The 20,413-nt window shown below is 43.3% G+C and overlaps 1 protein-coding gene across 3 annotated transcripts in view; it reads left to right on the top strand.

The window, feature by feature from the left end:
* The first annotated feature begins 1,109 nt into the window (after nucleotides 1–1,109).
* The window catches only part of stat4 (signal transducer and activator of transcription 4), a 284,828-nt gene continuing 265,524 nt past the window's right edge, over nucleotides 1,110–20,413 (top strand). For 2 of the 3 annotated variants that reach the window (XM_031893222.1, XM_031893223.1), the window contains exon 1: nucleotides 1,112–1,455. The gene's annotated coding sequence lies outside the window, so the exon portion shown is untranslated. Of the gene's footprint in view, nucleotides 1,456–20,413 lie in introns of all 3 variants that reach the window. The other variant, XM_031893221.1, reaches the window with a different exon arrangement.

The raw sequence follows: 20,413 nt of genomic DNA, 5'->3' as shown, positions 1-20,413 counted from the left end.
TGAGAAATCCACTTGTTTGAATTGTGGCTGAATTGCCAACTTAAAGCAAGCAACAATTAATGAGTTTACAAAAGCTAGGCATCAGTGGGCCTCCGATAACACTCATCGACTCAGTCTGATTGCTGCTAGCCCTGACCTTCGGCCTGATTTTTGGATTTTGTCTCTGCCTGCCTTTTTTAACTTTTCAAGTCTGTATATGCATAGTGTGCACTGTTACTTGTTTTCACTTCACTACATTTATTAAAGTTCCTTTCATCGATCATCATGGCCTCTGACATCAATTCTGTGGTATATGGTTACACTCCAGGTTACCCAGTCTTCAGGCTCCCAACTTCCTGGTACTCCATGGGGTCTCTTCAGGGAGATTGTGTCACGTATGAACTGCAAATGAAAATTGTGAATACTAATTTTCTCCCCTGCCAACTCATTTTCTGGATGACAGAGTATTATGTGCTAACTGTACAAAGACCCCCCAGAAAACCATACATTTTTGGAAACTACGCATTCTGACAAATCTATCAGGCAAGAAGTGCTTGGGCGGGCGTAGGGGGGACTGGCTCAGACTCATTGCCAGGCGCCCCAAGGCCATCCCCATTCGTGCCCCCTGCGTGTGAGCGCACATGCGCAAACAACACCCCTAATCCCCCCCCATGAGCGTGCATGCATGGACAGTTAAAACTTCCATACGGACCAGTTGGGAGAGGTCCCCATTGCTCCGTATGGGAGCAAAATTTCTTTTTGGCAGGGCATGCCGCCCCTAAATTTGTGCCACCCTAGGCCTGGGCCTTTGTGGCCTGTCCACAAATCTGGGCCTGCTCAGACTTCTAACAGCAGGCCTGATTGCGTTTGCAATCAAGTCTGCCGTTAGAAGTTGGGTCCTGAGACAATCGTATTGCAGGACTGACTTGGCAGCCCTCTTGGCTCATTGCAGAGGGGGTTGTGGGCACATCTGACTGTGGTGCAGAGAGAAAGCCTTTACTGCAAAGAACCCTTTCCTTACCTACGTTCTTGGTAAGGAAAGGGTTTAACTGCAAGAATATATAAAAATTAGATTTGTGGGAGTTCTCCAAGTTCAATGGAACTGCAACTAATCTGGCCAAATTCACTACAAGCATACAAAAGAAATAGGCCTAATTCATTTCCTGGCCCCCTGTTTTATTAGTAATTTAGTATCTATGCAAGTGTGTGCATTTTCCAGATACAGGGGTTTTTAGTTTCAAGGTTATGATCACAACATTTTTCTAACTCTCTGCTGACGTTCAGGAAAACCACAAAAGGATGTTGCTATGCAAATTACTATTTTTCTACCTGTTATATACATGTAAATTACACAGACACTATTTCCTTGTATGAGCTGACATTTCAGAAGTAGTTTGTTGAAAAAGTGGTTTAGAAGAAACGTATTCTTATATTGGATTGCAGAGACTTTTTGCAGAACATCTTCCTTAAAAGCAAGTATGACATTATTTATATGCAATTACTGTAATGCAATTTTTTACTTAGGACCCAAATTAAATCTGAAGATCAGTTTTGTCGCCCAAAAATTAATGTATGTACCTTGTTTTAATGTCTATATTCTATAGTATGTTGAAATGTCACTGTATTTAGACAGTTGTGGTGAACCACATCATGCTTGAATGTCAGTTTAAGCAGAATAACAGTTTGTAAAATATATTTTGCTTCAAAATGTGGTTTCAGAATCAGTCAGTTGCTGAGGTTATAAAATATATTATAGTTTATAGTCTTCTCTCTAATTGCTTGAATGCAATTTGCCTGTAATTTTTGTGTTTGTATTAATTGTAGTTTAAAGATGTTGTGAAACTGCTTTGTTGTGGTACATGTACAGTACTTTTGTCCCTGACAACAATATTTATTGCAGTGTTTGTTCCTCTGTCTGTCTGATTTATATTAAAATGTATAGCTCTGTGTATACAAGTACTGCTATATAAAGATATACTTATATATGTATTTATTCCTTGGTTTTATGGTTTTAGTCTGCTTGTAACAACCTTACTTAATAAAGCAGAATATTTGCACTACTTAGGTTAAAATTATATTTAATTCTTGCAAGAAGAATTATAATGTTTTATAATGTTAAATAGCTATTTCTTTGAAATTATATCTAGCCATAACATTTGCAGGATACAGACTTCCATCTGTATCTTATTCAACTTAACAAAGAAAAAAAACAGAGAATATGTGAGGATGAGTTGAAATGCCCACCACAGTAAGTTAAATACAGGAAAAGCATGTAGTTGGTCACAGGTATTGTTACCTTTAATTTTTTGGATGGAGCTTGTGTGTGCTAAGACAATTTTGCCTGCTCTTTTTAAAACCATGTGTTATACTATAAGCAGATATGTGGGTGGGTTAGAATAAGTACAAAGTATGTGTTTTCACACAAAAATCTTTAGGTGTACAATTGGTGCACAAACATGAGCACAAGCTCTAAAAGTTCCAATTTATATCCAGGTTCAAGTCATTGATATTGTACTGCCTTTTGGGAACAATTGTTTGAGGTTTTTCTTTTTTTCAAGTTCAATAACTTCTTTGAAAAGTCTTGTAGGTCAAGCATTAACTTAGTTATTTATATATGCCAGATATATGTCAGATATCAATGCTATTAAGTGCTTGCTCATGTATGCTTTGTATGCACACAATATCTGGTTTAATATCAGGCTCTGTGTTAAATTCTAAATATTCTGTTGTATGGTGTGGGGATTTCAAACTAAGATATGAACTCACCAGAACATGGTACATCCAGGTAGCCACTCCTATATATGATTTCTTTGCTTGTCGGGAGAGAAACGTATCCAGAAGTATTACGACTATTCATGAATGGGATATATGTACTGAGGAGAAGTAATATAATTTTCCCTTCCCTGGAGGCAGGGAAGGAACTAGGGGTAGGCAGAAGAAGCACCTGCCTAGGGCGCAAGGATGGGGGTGGTCAGACTGACACCTCTCCTGTCTACCTCTAGTCTGAGCTCCCTTATTATTGCCCCCGCCACTTGTCATTGCATAGCGCATTGTATGTCATCGCTGCACAGACCAGCCTGTGGAGAGTAAGGTCAGAAAATAATTAGAGAGAGTTCTATCACTGCAAACACTGGAAACAGTACAATTAAAAAATTTTTTTATTATAACAACAATTTTGTCCTTTCTGGGATATACCATAGACCAATCTAAGGGTCTATTTTTAGAAGCTTTTAAAGTAGAAGTATCCATCTGAAGATCCAAGATTCCCAATTCTGTAAGAGCTGCTATAGCTTCCTGGGTTGAGAAAACAATATGGGTCCCATTACTATGGATTAGTAATTATACTTAAAATACCCATGTTTTCCTAGTAGATCTGTGACTGCTACAAATTCCTTCCTAACTTTTAAAGTGTGCAGACAAATCTGCAAAAATGTGTAGATGTTGGTATACTGATCAAGAATTTGTTGGCCAGATCTAAAGGACTGAAGTAATTTGCCTTAGGTGTGTAAAAGTGAATACAAGCTATGGGATGTCAGCAGGTACATTTTTTGGTTTGGAGATACTGTGAATCTGTTTAATCATTAAATTGGATTCTCGTAATTGCAGGAAAAGAGAAATATTTAAAAGTAAACTTGTAATGGAGATGAAAAGTTTAAATCACAAGCACATCCCACATTGGGGCTTCGCCTCATTAATATTTAGCTTGAATTGAATGGTGCCTAGGTAATAGCTCAGGGTAGAGCCGTAGCATGGTATAGGTGGGGAGTAATGTTTGTAATTTAGCATTTGTGCTGAGGTAATTGCTACAGTTAAGTAGAAAGCACAGTAACAAAAAGTATTTTTTGTTAAATACAATATACGGAGGGTGGGGTAGTTATGAATAAATGGTTCTGAGAACCTGATTAGAAGCTGTACTCACCTCTATGTCCCTTGAGTATAATGCGCTGAAGTAAAAATACAAATGATAGGTTTATAGGTATGGGTTAAACAAGAATCCCTGTGTAATATGCATCAATCCTGTGAATGGGATCTGTCATGAAAGGAAGGTGTACATATCTAACAGGATTTACACAGTTTTTGACCACCCCGTATAGATGAGGGGGATGAGATCCAGCTACTGTTGCAAATGGAGGAGGTTTCACAACTGGGTCAAGTTGTTATTATGGGGGACTTAAATTATCCGGACATTGACTGGAGTAATGGGGTGGCTAAGTCAGAAAAAGCTACTAGGTTTGTTAATATGCTAAATGACAACATTTTATTTCAGGCAGTTCAAGAACCTACTAGGAATGACTCTATTTTGAACCTGGTAATATCTTATAATACTGAGCTCATCTCTAACATTTGTGTGGGTGAGCATTTGGGGAACAGTGATCACACTTTGAAATAATGCTGCAGAGACAATTTTATAAGGGATTAACTAAAACGCTCAATTTGAGACGTGCAGATTTGCCAGTATAAGGGCATCTCTGCAATGTGTCAACTGGAAAAAGGCTTTTTATATGGTTAAACACAGAAAGAAAATGGAACATCTTTAAAACATTTCTTTGCAAGTATACACAACAGTATATACCCATTGTAAGTAAGGAGAGGCATCACAAAGCAAAACCTTTATGGCTGAATAAAAGTGTTAGTGTCGAGGTTCTTAAGAAAAAATGTGCTTTTAAAGCATTCAAGTTAGCTGGGGCAGCAGAAATTTTCATCAGGTACAAGGAAGCAAATAAAGCATGCAAAAAAGCTATCAGGCAAGCTAAAATAGAGATTGAAAGGGATATTGCAGCTAGAAATAAAAAGAATCCAAAATTACTTTTTAATCATGTGAATAGTAAAAAATTACTAGTGGGAGAACGGGGAAAAAGCAGGAATTTTGAACTCTTATTTTTCATCTGTCTATACATCTGAGGAGCCAGATAATGAAGGCTTCCCTTTTAATATGCCCAGTTCTAGTAATTTAGTTACTGACGCATGGGTCACTCGGGAGGAAATTCAAAAGAGACTTGAACATGTAAAGGTAAACAAAGGTCCAGGACCGGATGGTATTCATCCCAGGGTATTAAACGAGTTTAGCGCTGTGATTGCCAAGCCTCTTCACTTAATTTTTCAGGATTCATTGAGGTCTGGCATGGTGCCGAGAGACTGGCAAATTGCTAATGTGGTGCCGTTATTTAAAAAGGGATCCCGTTCTCAGCCTGAAAACTATAGGCCTAGTCCGACATCAGTAGTAGGAAAGCTTTTGGAAGGGGTAATAAGGGATAGGGTACTTGAATACATTGCAGTTCACAATACTATAAGTTTGTGCCAGCATGGTTTTATGCGTAACAGATCTTGCCAGACAAATTTAGTCGCCTTTTATGAGGAGGTGAGCAGGAACCTCGATGCGGGAATGGCATTTGATGTCATCTACTTGGACTTTGCTAGAGCGTTTGATACAGTACCTCACAGAAGGTTAATGATCAAACTGAGGAATATTGGCCTAGAACATAATATTTGTAATTGCATAGAGAACTGGCTGAAGGATAGATTACAAAGATGGTGGTAAATGGAACATTTTCTAATTGTTGTTAGTGGAGTACCGCAGGGGTCAGTTCTAGATCCTTTGCTTTTTAACTTGTTTATTAATGACCTGGAGGTGGGCATAGACAGTACTGTTTCTATTTTTTGCTGATGACACTACGTTGTGCAAAACTATAAGTTCCATGCAAGATGCTGCCGCTTTGCAAAGCGATTTGACAACATTGGAAAACTGGGCAGCAAACTGTAAAATGAGGTTCAATGTGGACAAGTGCAAAGTTATGCACTTTGGTAGAAATAATATAAACGCAAACTATCTACTGAATGGTAGTTTGTTGGGGGCACTGCACCAATGACACGTGGACAAGCAGGCATAGGTATGGGTGGTATAAATCCTTTACCACCCATTAGGTCTCTCTGCTGAGAACCAGAAGTGTGCAACCAGGGGCACTTCTCTTTATCCTCCTCACCCCCAACAATTACCTTCTGTAGCACAGTGGCTACTCATAAACCACAGCTGGGGTACTATAGTAAAATGCAGTGGCATCGAATGAGGCAGCCCTGCCGAGTACTTGCACCCTTTGAGTAAGTCACATACTTTTTCTAATTGTAATTCCTGGTTTTACCTAGTAAGAATGATGTTAGTACATCTTGAATGTAAATGTTTGAATGGAACATTTTAATTTATGTTAATTTAGGTTTGTTTATGGTATAACTTTCCTTTGTTGTGACATGCAGGCTCTATTTGATATGTTAATTTTTATTTTGTGTATTTTTTTCTGAATTTTTGCAATGTGTGATGGCCTTTTTTCATTATTGAAACTGACATTCAGACAGTTGACAGACACCATATCCATCCAATGGAAATGTCTATTTTTCTTTCTGACCTTTCCACCCATACTGATTTTGGCACCAACTTTTTTAAGTTTTTATTTAGAGTTTTAACATTTTAACAGCAACAATAATACTTTAGAGGAAAGAGAGAAAGAAGGAAGGAAGGTACACTCACCAAAAGGATTATTAGGAACACCTGTTCAATTTCTCATTAATGCAATTATCTAATCAACCAATCACATGACAGTTGCTTCAATGCATTTAGGGGTGTGGTCCTGGTCAAGACAATCTCCTGAACTCTAAACTGAATGTCAGAATGGGAAAGAAAGGTGATTTAAGCAATTTTGAGCGTGGTATGGTTGTTGGTGCCAGACGGGACGGTCTGAGTATTTCACAATCTGCTCAGTTACTGGGATTTTCACGCACAACCATTTCTAGGGTTTACAAAGAATGGTGTGAAAAGGGAAAAACATCCAGTATGTGACAGTACTGTGGGCGAAAATGCCTTGTTGATGCTAGAGGTCAGAGGAGAATGGGCCGACTGATTCAAGCTGATAGAAGAGCAACTTTGACTGAAATAACCACTCGTAACAACTGAGGTATGCAGCAAAGCATTTGTGAAGCCACAACACGCACAACCTTGGGCCGGATGGGCTACAACAGCAGAAGACCCCACCGGGTACCACTCATCTCCACTACAAATAGGAAAAAGAGGCTACAATTTGCACAAGCTCACCAAAATTGGACAGTTGAAGACTGGAAAAATGTTGCCTGGTCTGATGAGTCTCGATTTCTGTTGAGACATTCAAATGGTAGAGTCAGAATTTGGCGTAAACAGAATGAGAACATGGATCCATCATGCCTTGTTACCACTGTGCAGGCTGGTGGTGGTGGTGTAATGGTGTGGGGGATGTTTTCTTGGCACACTTTAGGCCCCTTAGTGCCAATTGGGCATCGTTTAAATGCCACAGCCTACCTGAGCATTATTTCTGACCATGTCCATCCCTTTATGACCACCATGTACCCATCCTCTGATGGCTACTTCCAGCAGGATAATGCACCATGTCACAAAGCTTTAATCATTTCAAATTGGTTTCTTGAACATGACAATGAGTTCACTGTACTAAAATGGCCCCCACAGTCACCAGATCTCAACCCAATAGAGCATCTTTGGGATGTGGTGGAATGGGAGCTTCATGCCCTGGATGTGCATCCAACAAATCTCCATCAACTGCAAGATGCTATCCTATCAATATGGGCCAACATTTCTAAAGAATGCTTTCAGCACTTTGTTGAATAAATGCCACGTAGAATTAAGGCAGTTCTGAAGGCGAAAGGGGGTCAAACACCGTATTAGTATGGTGTTCCTAATAATCCTTTTGGTGAGTGTATATAGAGCTTTAGCAAGCCTGGAGAGTTTATCCAGATTGTGCATTTAAAGGGGACGTATACCATCATTTTTCAGAGTGCTTTAATGGATGTTTTTTAATGTAAAATAGAAGGAATTGGCTTTTTTTTGGTACATTTCAAGTGAAACTTTCATAAAATTGGCCAAAAACTGCTCTTATTATGCTCCTATCCTGGACTTCCGGTTTAAAGGTGACATATTGCATCATACTCATTTTTTGGTAATATATTCCCCTTTCTCTAAAATGTATAGTGCATCTATAAAACAAGGTTTTAAAAACATTTTACCTGTTAAAAATGTAATTATACTAAAGCTGCAGAGAGATCCTTTCTCCTCTGCGTCTAAGCTGAAATGAGGACTGGGCGTGTCCTCATGCTGCCTCAGGAAGTGATCATACTTCTGAGTGACAGTCAGAAAGTCCTGCCCCTGTATTAGTTTTGCTTCACCTACAGTTAGGACGGGCCTTTTTTCAATGAGAATAACACGAAAGCATGAAAGTTGGATGGCACTCCAGCTGGTAAATAAAAACTTTCTTTATAGGAAAGAGGTTTATCCATGGGGGCCTGCTGGAGGGCCCTTTATATCACAGCTGATGGCAATAAATTGTGCATAAAACTCCCTGCAAACTATTAACCTTTTTTTACATAAATAAAAGAAGTTTGTCCCCCTGCCTGCATCCCCCTCAGCTGATTGTGTCCTCCTTTCCCTGACAGCCGTTTTGTCCTTCTCCCCCCCAGAGTCTTTCTGTTTTGTTTCCCCCCGAGAGCCTTCTTCTCCCCCGTGAGAGCTGCCCTGTCTGCTTCCCCTGAGAGCTGTTCATAACTTCTGACAGCTGCCCCTGTGCTTCTTATAAGGAACTTTCGGCTCTGTGCTTCTTTATCTGAAAGGAGCACAGAGCCGAACATTCCTTATAAGAAGCACAGGGGCAGCTGTCAGAAGTTACGAACGGCTCTCAGGGGAAGCAGACAGGGCAGCTCTCAGGGGGGAGAAGGGTGGAACGGCTCTCAGGGTGGAGGGGGGGGGAAGGATGGAATGTCTCTCAGGGGGGAGCAGGGTACGGCACAGCGGTGGGCAGGTAGCTGGCAGGTGGCTGATTGACGGTGCGGATCTATGTGCAAGTACGTGGTGATTGCAAACGGCCAAACTGACGTCACTAGAAGCACCTCCCTCCCTTCACAGCCCAAACCCTCAGTAATGAAGCTGTGAGAGCCGGCGGCTCTTTAGCAAACTGTACAGAGTCTTAAAGGGGACATATACCATCATTTTTCAGAGTGCTTTAATGGATGTTTTTTAATGTAAAATAGAAGGAATTGGCTTTTTTTTGGTACATTTCAAGTGAAACTTTCATAAAATTGGCCAAAAACTGCTCTTATTATGCTCCTATCCTGGACTTCCGGTTTAAGACTCTGTACAGTTTGCTAAAGAGCCGCCGGCTCTCACAGCTTCATTACTGAGGGTTTGGGCTGTGAAGGGAGGGAGGTGCTTCTAGTGACGTCAGTTTGGCCATTTGCAATCACCACGTACTTGCACATAGATCCGCACCGTCAATCAGCCACCTGCCAGCTACCTGCCCACCGCTGTGCCGTACCCTGCTCCCCCCTGAGAGACATTCCATCCTTCCCCCCCCTCCACCCTGAGAGCCGTTCCACCCTTCTCCCCCCTGAGAGCTGCCCTGTCTGCTTCCCCTGAGAGCCGTTCGTAACTTCTGACAGCTGCCCCTGTGCTTCTTATAAGGAATGTTCGGCTCTGTGCTCCTTTCAGATAAAGAAGCACAGAGCCGAAAGTTCCTTATAAGAAGCACAGGTGCAGCTGTCAGAAGTTACGAACGGCTCTCAGGGGAAGCAGACAGGGCAGCTCTCACGGGGGAGAAGGAGGCTCTCTTTTATGTAAAAAAAGGTTAATAGTTTGCAGGGAGTTTTATGCACAATTTATTGCCATCAGCTGTGATATAAAGGGCCCTCCAGCAGGCCCCCATGAATAAACCTCTTTCCTATAAAGAAAGTTTTTATTTACCAGCTGGAGTGCCATCCAACTTTCATGCTTTCGTGTTATTCTCATTGAAAAAAGGCCCGTCCTAACTGTAGGTGAAGCAAAACTAATACAGGGGCAGGACTTTCTGACTGTCACTCAGAAGTATGATCACTTCCTGAGGCAGCATGAGGACACGCCCAGTCCTCATTTCAGCTTAGACGCAGAGGAGAAAGGATCTCTCTGCAGCTTTAGTATAATTACATTTTTAACAGGTAAAATGTTTTTAAAACCTTGTTTTATAGATGCACTATACATTTTAGAGAAAGGGGAATATATTACCAAAAAATGAGTATGATGCAATATGTCACCTTTAAATCACAGAGTCTATTATCACAAAGTTATCACAGAGTCTATTTTATACAGTACTCAACAAACCTTGAAAAAGCCTTGACAAAAACATGATAAACACAACAAAGGATTTTTCTGATGTGTGATTGATTTACTGCTATATTGTAAATGCAATACTTTTATTTGACTAAACATGCTGGTACAATTTTACATGATGAGGGTGTGCCCATTCTTTTATGTTTGTGTAACCCCTATTTGGCTGTGAAAACAGACAACACCAGCTAGAATGGCTTTAGAGCATGGAGTACATAAAACTCTACACCTCAGATAGGCTTTCGCTATGTGGAAATATCCTTGGGGCGTACTGCAACTATAACTCACTTAGGCTAGGCTGTGTGCAAAGTAATATAGCAGAAAATAGCCAGAAGGTTCTTTGCGGTGAAACATAAACCAACTTGTTTATTTCCAAGACAATTAGTGCACAGGGTTATAGCAATACTCACACAGAAGATAAGGTAGTTAAGATGTCTACTGGTTTATCCCACCGCTAATGAGTCTGGGCAGGGTAACACCACACAGAATGGCACCACTATAGAGGGTAGTCTAGACAAATACCTCAGGTCCTCAGGGTGTTAACCTTAGCTGTTAAGGATCCCAAACAGCCACCTATGAATCAGGGATAGGAACTAACCTGATTCCTGCATCTTAACTGTGGCCCTATGCTAAGGCAACAATGCCTGTAAGGAAGGGTACTTCCAGCTAACCTCTCCTGGTTGGAGCCAGAAACTGCTCTTTCTAGTCAGATGTTTCTCTAGGGTATAATGCCTTACTGGTGCACTGTTGATCCCAGGCTCAATGGAACTTCTACCTGAGTCAACAGATGCAGCCAAAGAGGAGGATCCACCCCTTTGCTAAACACTGTATTAGAGTGCAAAGGGAGTGGTCTACCTATAAACCAATAAGGCACAGATGGAAATGGCAAACTTGATACATGGTGTCACAATCGGTATCCCTAAACTCAGAACTGACTCCAAGGGTCCGGTCTCGGCTCACGCTTCCGCCTATAACCGCCGCCTTTCACGACGGTAGGGGCCCTTTGCTACTCGGATGCCGCCAGGACTTATTGTGAGAGACCCAAGGAGAGAGTTCTGAGCAGGCACGGGAACCAATCGAATAACAGGAAGGCGGGGAACACTTTAGAGTAGTCAGGACAGGCCGGGGTCAGCAACGTTCGGGCAATGCAGTACAGAGGCAGCAGGCAAGAATAGTCAGGAACAGGCAAGGTCAATACAGGCAGCAAACAAGACAAGGTCAGGTACAGGCTAAGGTCAAACACGGCAGGAACACAAGAGAAACACTTACAGGAAGCAGAACCTACGTTGGGCAAGGATTACAAGCAAGAAGCGCCTTAAATATTTGAATTTGACGCCATAGTGACGTCATACACGCGCGCCGAACAGTGATGCGAGTGCGCATGCGCCAAGTGACGGAAGTGAGCATGCATGCGCGCGCATAGACGCACTCAAGCAGACCTTAAGAGGCAGCGCGCTGGGTGCGTGCCTAGGAACAGACGGCGGGCGTCCCCGCAAAGGAGGAGGCGGTGGGCGTCCCCGCCGCCCCACTAGACCACCAGGTACCTTTACATTACCCCCCCTCCAGAGGGGGCCACTGGACCCCTAGGTTTATCAGGAAACCTAGCATGGAACTGTCGTACCAGACGATCTGCCCTAATATCAGAAGCTGGAACCCAACACCTCTCTTCGGGGCCATACCCCTTCCAATGTACAAGGAAGCTCTAAACGGACAGTGTTGGGGTTTATGACTTCAGATATCAAATAAGGACCAATAAATTTGGGTGCAAACTTGGGAGAGGGAACCTTCAACGGAACATTCTTAGAAGAAAGCCAAACCCTTTCACCCACCTGATAACTGGGTGATGTTTTGTGACGCTTATCAAAAGCTTTCTTCTGAACAGCTACTGCAGTAGAAAATGCATTATGAACCTTTTTCCAAATGTTAGAGAACTTATCAACTACAGAATTGACCGCAGGTACATCAGAAGAAACAGTGGAAAACGAAAAACTCTGGGATGAGACCCAAAGACAACAAAAAATGGAGACTCCCCAGTTGATGAGTGAGTGGAATTATTGAAAGCAAACTCAGCCCATGGAAGGAAATCAGCCCAAAGGGATTGATTACTGGAGACATAACATCTAAGGTACTGCATCAGAGACTGGTTTGTCCTCTCCATCTGCCCATTGGTCTGAGGATGGTAAGCCGATGAGAAGGATAACTCAGTACCCATCAGTAGACAGAAAGCCCGCCAAAACCTAGAAACGAACTGGACCCCCCTATCAGAGACTATATTCAGCGGAGCCCCATGGAGCCTAAAGATATTCAACACAAAATGTTCTGCAAGAGACTTTGCAGATGGGAGGGCGGGAAGGGGAATAAAATGGGACATCTTGCTAAAGCGATCCACAACCACCCATATGACAGTATTCCCATTGGAGGGAGGTAAATCTACAATGAAATCCATGGAAATGTGCGTCCATGGCTTTTCAGAATTGGTAATGGCTGTAGCAGACCTTGAGGCAGAGACCTGGACGGTTTAGAACAATGTAATTATTAACATCTTGTCTTAAAGTAGGCCACCAAAGGGTACGAGACATAAGAGAACAGGTTTTATTGTGACCAGGGTGCCCAGCCACCTTAGTATCATGAGCCTCTAAGAAAACTGCCTCACGAAGGTTTTCTGGGACAAACAATTTCCCTTGGGGCACATTGGGAGGAGAGTCAACCTGGGCTTCCGTCAAGGAAGTAAGCAAATCTGGACTCAGAGCTGCTATAATCAATTACTTAGGGACAATAGGGTCAGGTGGAGATCCCTCCAGCAGATTGGGGTCAAAACTCCTAGACAGGGCATCTGCTTTGACTTTCTTTTCACCAGGCCTATAAGTTATAATGAAATTAAAACGGGAAAAGAATAATGCCCACCTGGCCTGTCTAGGATTCAAACACTTAGCAGATTCAATGTAGAAGAGATTTTTATGATCTGTGATTACTGTTACCAAATGTTTGGCACCTTCCAAGAGGTGTCTCCATTCAGTAAATTTTATGGCCAATAACTCTCTATTACCAATATCATAATTCATCTCTGTGGGAGAAAATTTCTTAGAAAAAAACCCACACGGGTGAATCTTATTCGTTACAGGATGCCGTTGAGATAGGACTGCACCCGCACAAATTTCAGAAGCATCTACCTCCACTAGGAAAGGGAGAGCCGAGTCTGGGTGCAGGAGTACATGAGCAGAAACAAAAGCTTCCTTTAACAGTTTAAAGGCTGTTAAAGCCTCTACTGGCCAAATACTTGGGTCAGCACCTTTTTTAGTGAGAGTGGTAATAGGAGCCACTAGTGTAGAATAGTTCTTAATAAATTGTCTGTAATAGTTGGCAAAACCCAGAAATCTCTGTATAGCCCATAGAGACAAAGGTTGTACCCAATTTAAGTTAATAATATACCCAAGGAAGTGAACCGAAGAAACTTCGAAGATACACTTCTCAATTTTTGCATACAAATGATTCTGCCTTAATCTAAGTAAGACCTCCTGAACATGGGCACGATGATCCGAGAGACTATTAGAATAAATCAAAATATCATCTAGGTATACCACTACAGACCGACCTAGATGATCACAGAATATGTAATTTACCAATTCTTGGAAGACCGCAGGAGCGTTACATAACCCAAAGGGCATTACCAGATATTCATAATGCCCATCGCGGGTATTAAAGGCTGTTTTCCATTCATCCCCCTCCCGAATTTGTATTAGATTATAAGCGCCTCTAAGATCGAGCTTAGAGAAAATAGTGGCTCCCTTGACTCTATCAAAGAGTTAGGAAACCAAGGGAAGGGGATAACGGTTTTTAACCGTGATTTTGTTTAAACCCCTGTAGTCAATAGACACCCATCTTTCTTCTCTAAAAAGAAGAAGAACCCTGCTCCTGCTGGAGAGGAAGAGGGCCTTATAAACCCTCTCTCCAGATTCTCTTTTATATACTCTTCCATAGCCTGGGTCTCGGGTAGAGATAAGGGATAAATTCTACCCTTAGGAGGAGAGGAACCAGGGATTAAATCAATGGCACAGTCATAGGGCCTGTGTGGGGGAAGAGTTTTGGCAGCCTTTTTAGAAAAGACGTCCACAAATGGGGAGTAAGGAGCAGGTAGCCCCTGTAAAGAGGTTGCAGCCAGAGCCTGGACGGGTTTCCTGCATAAGGTCTGACAATCTGTTCCCCATCGAAGTATACTGCTAGTTAACCAATCAATTTGGGGACTGTCATGACGTGACGTCATGATGCGAGTGCGCATGCGCCAAGCGACGGACGTGAGCGTGCATGCGCGCACATAGACGCACTCGAGCAGACCTTAAGAGGCAGCGTGCTGGGCGCGCGCGTGCCTAGGAACAGACGGCGGGCGTCCCCGCAAGGTACCTTTACACATGGGTTTTTGCCCAGTAACAGGATAAAGAAGGAAATGGTTGTGTACTTTGTTAGCAAGAGCAAGGCATGTATGAGCGAAGTCATTCTCCTGGTCTTTCTGCTAAAGTAGACATAAGATTGGCCAGCTGAAGGAGGGTAAGGTGCCTGAAAAGGAGAAGTGCAGGTTTGCAGATAGAAAGAGGAGGAAGACAGGATGAGGTGAGGCTGCCCGATAAGGGGAATAAAGGAGAGGAGGACTGGGTGCCTGCAGAGGAAAAGCAGAGCCAGGGCATGCACCACCCACTCACCCACAGCGCTCTTTGTATACTCTAATTACATACCCCCTGACGGGACAGTCACGATTTCTACAGCACAACCCGTTGTTAGTGATGAGCGAATATTTTCACCAGTCATGGATTTGCAGCAAATTTCCAGATTTCACTATTGCCAAATTGTTTCGCAAAATTTCAGCGAAAAATTCGGCACATGTAAAAAATTTTGTCGCGCGTCAGATTGGGCTCGATCACATAAAAAAAGTGCGGGTGACCAAAAAAAAGCACAAAAAATGCGTTTGCCGAATTTTTCAGCATTTCGCAAATTTTCTTGCCATTTCGCAAATTTTATGGCGAAACGAAACGAGACAGATTCGCTCATCACTTCCCTGCTGTCCCAGATTGAACGTAGTAGTTGTGAATTTAGAGTGAAAGTAGCTGCTGAGATACTAAACTGACCCTGCTGGATTTATTGCTGCTGCCCTCTGCCCTACAACCAAGGTGCATGTTATTTGGAAGTTTCACTGATGCTGCTTCCCTGCTTCAAATTTCTTTCTCTCTGACTGCTGATCTATCTCTCTATGAGTTTCCATTTCATTTCCCTTATCTCTCTACCTAGTTTATTTATAACATTTAGGCCAAGCTCAGCCTTCCTTCCTATAAAAGCTGCAGAGTCTGATGCTGAACTACAACTCTCAGTATCTGTTGATTTGGTATTTGCAGTTTAGAAGGCTGCAAGTTGCGCTGCACTGATATAAAGTATTGTCTGTTATGAAATTCTGGAGGACTCTCATTGTGGCTGTCATGGAATGCTTAGGGCCCCAGTATGTCAATAGATGTTGGAGCCACTGTGAAAGTCTTAAAACCTAGTGCGTCTGATGCTGCCATGCAAATCATTGAAAAAGGGTGTTTTTGTCAAATGGGGAGTGGTATTTTGTGGGTGTGGCAAAGAAGTGTACATGGCCACACAAACTGTTTGGCTGATTTCCATGCTGCCTGAGTTACAGCTCTTAAACAGTTAATATACAACAAAAGCCTAACAAGCAGCCTGCCAAAATAATTCTACTCCCAAAGCCAGCAGTATAGTAGTGAGGAGTTAATGTGTATATGCTGCAGCTAATAAAATGATATTAGGGCTCTGGCACACTCTGGCACACAAATCTCCCTTGTCACGGGCGACTAATCTCCCCGAACTACCATCCCACCGGTGAACATGTAAGTCAGCGGTGGGATGGTACACGCTGCGCAGGCGATTTCGGCAAATCGCCGAAGTTGGCTTGCGAGGCATTTTCGGCGATTTGCCGAAATCGCGATGCCGCGTGTGCCATCTCACCGGCGACTTACATGTTCGCCGGTGGGATGGCAACTGATGGCTCTCTGATGGCAACTCGGGGAGATTCAACATAAACAAAAATCTTCAGCACACCACTTACATACATGTTCTCAGAGGGTGCTTAACTTCCACAGCCGCTCCCAAGCCTTTTTCCATGTATCTTTGCAAAGGGGAAGAAGCACTCCAGTCTGTCAGCCTTTAAATCATTTATTTGCAGAAATGGACAAACAGCACAAGCTTTCGGGGGTGACCCCTTCTTCAGGTGCAAAAACTCAGGGAGATTAGTCGCCCGCGAACAGGGAGATTTGTCGTGGGCGACTAATCTCCCCGTGTGCCAGAGCCCTTACAGATAGAACTCATGTTTCAACCTGCCCAGAAGATAAGGAAGTGAGTGCTTCTTTTCCTGACACACATCCCTCTCTTTCTTCTTCCCCAAGCCCAGTTTACTCTTTCCTTCTAACTAATCATTGTTGCGCCTGATTCTGCCAATCTCTAAACATAAACCAGTGTAATCTGGCTGCTGGTCATTCTGATCCCTTGTCATGCAGCCTCTGTGCTTATAGCTCCAAGGCTTTCCTTTCCTTTTTTTCACATTTTTTGAGAGTGTTTAGGAATAATATTTGATTGACAATGCAGTAATACATTGTGAGGAGATGGTGTCTAGATTTCTAGCTAGGAGTTACCAGTGGGATTTCCTACAGCATGAGACAGCTAGGGCTAAACATTTACTATGCATATGGATAAAATTAAAAAATTAATACAGAGCAAGGGAGCAAAATTTGTACTGTATTTCACAATTTGACACAGCAACCCATTATCTTAGAAAGTCAGTAAAGAAGCTGTGTTTCTTGGTTTCCTCAGATGACAAACTGGCATTTAGAAGTTCTTAATTGCCTAGTGGGCTTCTGGAGGGGACCCAATCTTAGGGATTTTGTTATGTATGAACATAATTCCGGATAAGCCCAGTACTGAAACCATATACAGGTGTATAAATAACATGCTTTGTAATTGTAACCCTTTCTTGGCACACTTCTGTAGAAATTGGATTACACTCACTTCTCTGGCCTGTGCTTAGTTCAGAAAAGCATGAATTCTCCTTGCATAAGAAGCATTCTGGGAACTGGGATTTACAGCACAGTGCCTCCACCTAGTGGTCACTGAGGAACACACCTCAGGGGGATTCCACTAGGACATATGACTCACACGCTTTTGTAGCAAAGATAAACTTTATACAACAGATGAAATAAAGCAAAGAACAAAAAATATATGATAATCCTGCCCTGGGGAACCTGTGCTGTCTATTCACTCCTGGCACAGTCTCTTAAGGTGCCCAGTTCCATACTCTGATCCAGATAGACACAAACGCTTTTTCAGCTTAGTCTCTTTCGTAAGAGTTCCTAAGTCCCCCCAGGTGCCTGCCACAGAGTACCTCTCCCTTTGGAAAGGTAGCTGCTCTCATGAGCAACACCTGTCGTGACACAGGGGAAACACACTGGAGACTCACACAAGATGTAACGGCACCCACCAGCAGCTAAGAAGACCTCTCTCTTTATGGTCTGAAACTAGATGCAAAGCAGAGTACAGGTGCTGGTTACTCACTCCTGATCTGGTCTCTCTCTTTCTGGCTGGCTTTACAGCAAGGGCTCCCTTTATAACCTGATGGACCCACCCCTGATTTTTGGCTCCAAAGTCAGGCACTCCCTTTCTTCCAGAAGTGCACAGGGGCTCCAAGCCAATCGGATTTCTTTCCAGTCTGTAACCATGCTGGATGTTGACACAGACAGAAAAACAGGGGAAGGAGTTCTCTCAACCCATACATAATTCTTTGTTGGTAGGGGAGAGTTGTGCCGATCCCTATTCAGGGAAAAGAATTATCATTAACTTTGGATTTACCTGTACATCTGAATTTGTGTTTTATATTATTATGTGCCCATGTGGATTGATGTATGTGGGCAAAACTATCAAGGGGCGCTGCTGCCATGAGGCGAGTTGAGACACTCAGGTGGCCATGCCCCGCAAGTTACCAGGGGCAGCAAAAAGCCGCTCCTGGTAATTTTAAGAGCCAAATTTCAGTTTCTGAAACCGGAAATTCAGCTCTTCTAGTGCAAAGAGTGCAATTGTTCTCTCTACACTAGCGGTGCACCCCCCCCAGACCCTCTCCGGCGCAGTAAAGGTAAGCATGGGGGGGCATAGGGGGGTGCATCGGGAAAGCTGCCTCAGGCAGTGTTAGGTCTGGAAATGCCACTGAAAAACTCTCACCACCCTAAGAGAATGATTGGGGAACCATAAGGCTGGAATTAAAAAGGCAATTGCTCAACAACATTCAACAGCAACAAATGAGGAGTCCCTCAGTGGTAAGAAAGAGAAGAAGAAAATTTGTGAATAACCAATGACCTGTCATTTTGCCAAGTTTGGACACCCATTACCCACCCTCCGCTACATGGCACTTGCTGACTGTTTGTTTGGGGTTAAAAACATGACAGAGCTCTTGGGTGTTCCTTTATCTCCTGTTCTTGTGATATAGCAGATCCTGGTTTACCAGGGACGGGCCAAGCTGACCGGGCGCCCTAGGCAACCTGGTCGGCCAACTCCGCCCACCTCCCCGCCCCCCCCAATGGCGCATGTGCGCCAAAGCACAGATTGGTCATTGCCTCCACTGCTAATGACAAGCGGCAGAGGCAATGACAAAGTAGCACTAGGGGTAGGCAGGAGAGGCTCCTGCCTGGCGCCCCTCAATCGTTGCGCCCTAGGTAGCTGCCTCTTCTGCCTACCCTGCTGGGGCAATTAACCACCCACCCCTCAGAAAAGTCATAGCACCCCATTCCCGAATAAGTCGCACAGTTTGACACCTCATTTATGGGTCTACGACAAACGGTGCGGGACTCAAAGTTGGTCTCAATGTTAAGTCTATGGGTGGATAATTGCCCCCTGCTGGGGCAATTAACCGCCCACCCCTCAGAAAAGTCATAGCACCCCATTCCCGAATAAGCCGCACGGTTTGACACCTCATTCATGGGTCTACGACAAACTAGTTATTCGCCAAAATCCCCATTATAAGTCAATGGGGCAAATTTGGGGACCTCTCTTGCCCCGGGGGTAAAACTTATACCCTTGTGCGGGGTATCTTCTGACACAGGTTGCTAACCTCTTCAAATGTGGTAAATTTCACGTTTCTAAAAAATTCCCTCTCTGCACTACAATCCGTCAAAGTTGGCCTCAATGTTAAACCAAAGGGATTTTTGGCCCGGTAAATTGCCCGCTGCAGGGGGCAATTAACCGCCCACACCTCAGAAAAGTCATAGCACCCCATTCCCGAATAAGCCGCACGGTTTGACACCTCATTCATGGGTCTACGACAAACTAGTTATTTGCCAAAATCCCCATTATAACTCAATGGGGCAAATTTGGGGACCTCTCTTGCCCTGGGGGTAAAACTTATACCCTTGTGCATTCATAGGTCTACGACAAACGGTGGTTAATTGGCCCCTGCTGGGGCAATTAACCGCTCACCCCTCAAAAAAGTCATAGCACCCCATTCCCGAATAAGCCGCACGGTTTGACACCTCATTCATGGGTCTACGACAAATGGTGGTTAATTGCCCCCTGCTGGGGCAATTAACTGCCCACCCCTATGAAATGTCATAGCACCCCATTCCCAAATAAGCCGCACAGTTTTTGACACCTCATTCATGGGTCTATGACAAACGGTGGTTAATTGCCCCCTGCTGAGGCAATTAACTGCCCACCCCCTAGAAAAGTCATAGCACCCCATTCCCGAATAAGCCGCACGGTTTGACACCTCATTCATGGGTCTACGACAAACTAGTTATTTGCCAAAATCCCCATTATAACTCAATGGGGCAAATTTGGGGACCTCTCTTGCCCTGGGGGTAAAACTTATACCCTTGTGCGGGGTATCTTCTGACACAGGTTGCTAACCTCTTCAAATGTGGTAAATTTCACGTTTCTAAAAAATTCCCTCTCTGCGCTACAATCCGTCAAAGTTGGCCTCAATGTTAAGTCTATGGGATTTTTGGGCTGGTTAATTGCCCCCTGCGGGGGCAATTATAAAAATGATAGCACCCCATTCCCAAATTTGACACCTCACTCATGGGTCTACGACAAACTCTGCGGGAGTAGTTACGCCCCAAACTTTTGTACGGAAGAATAATAATAATAAAGAGAGGTACATTTCCTGAAGAAAATGTGAGTGGTGCTTGCCGTGGCAAAACTCGTGCCCCAATATTACAATGTTTCCTTCAGTTTGGTTATTGCCCC

Source organism: Xenopus tropicalis, chromosome 9 (genome assembly GCF_000004195.4).
Source record: "Xenopus tropicalis strain Nigerian chromosome 9, UCB_Xtro_10.0, whole genome shotgun sequence".
Lineage (NCBI taxonomy): Eukaryota > Metazoa > Chordata > Amphibia > Anura > Pipidae > Xenopus > Xenopus tropicalis.
Note: the sequence above shows the minus strand (reverse complement) of the source record. Positions and strands in the feature narration are given on the sequence as shown.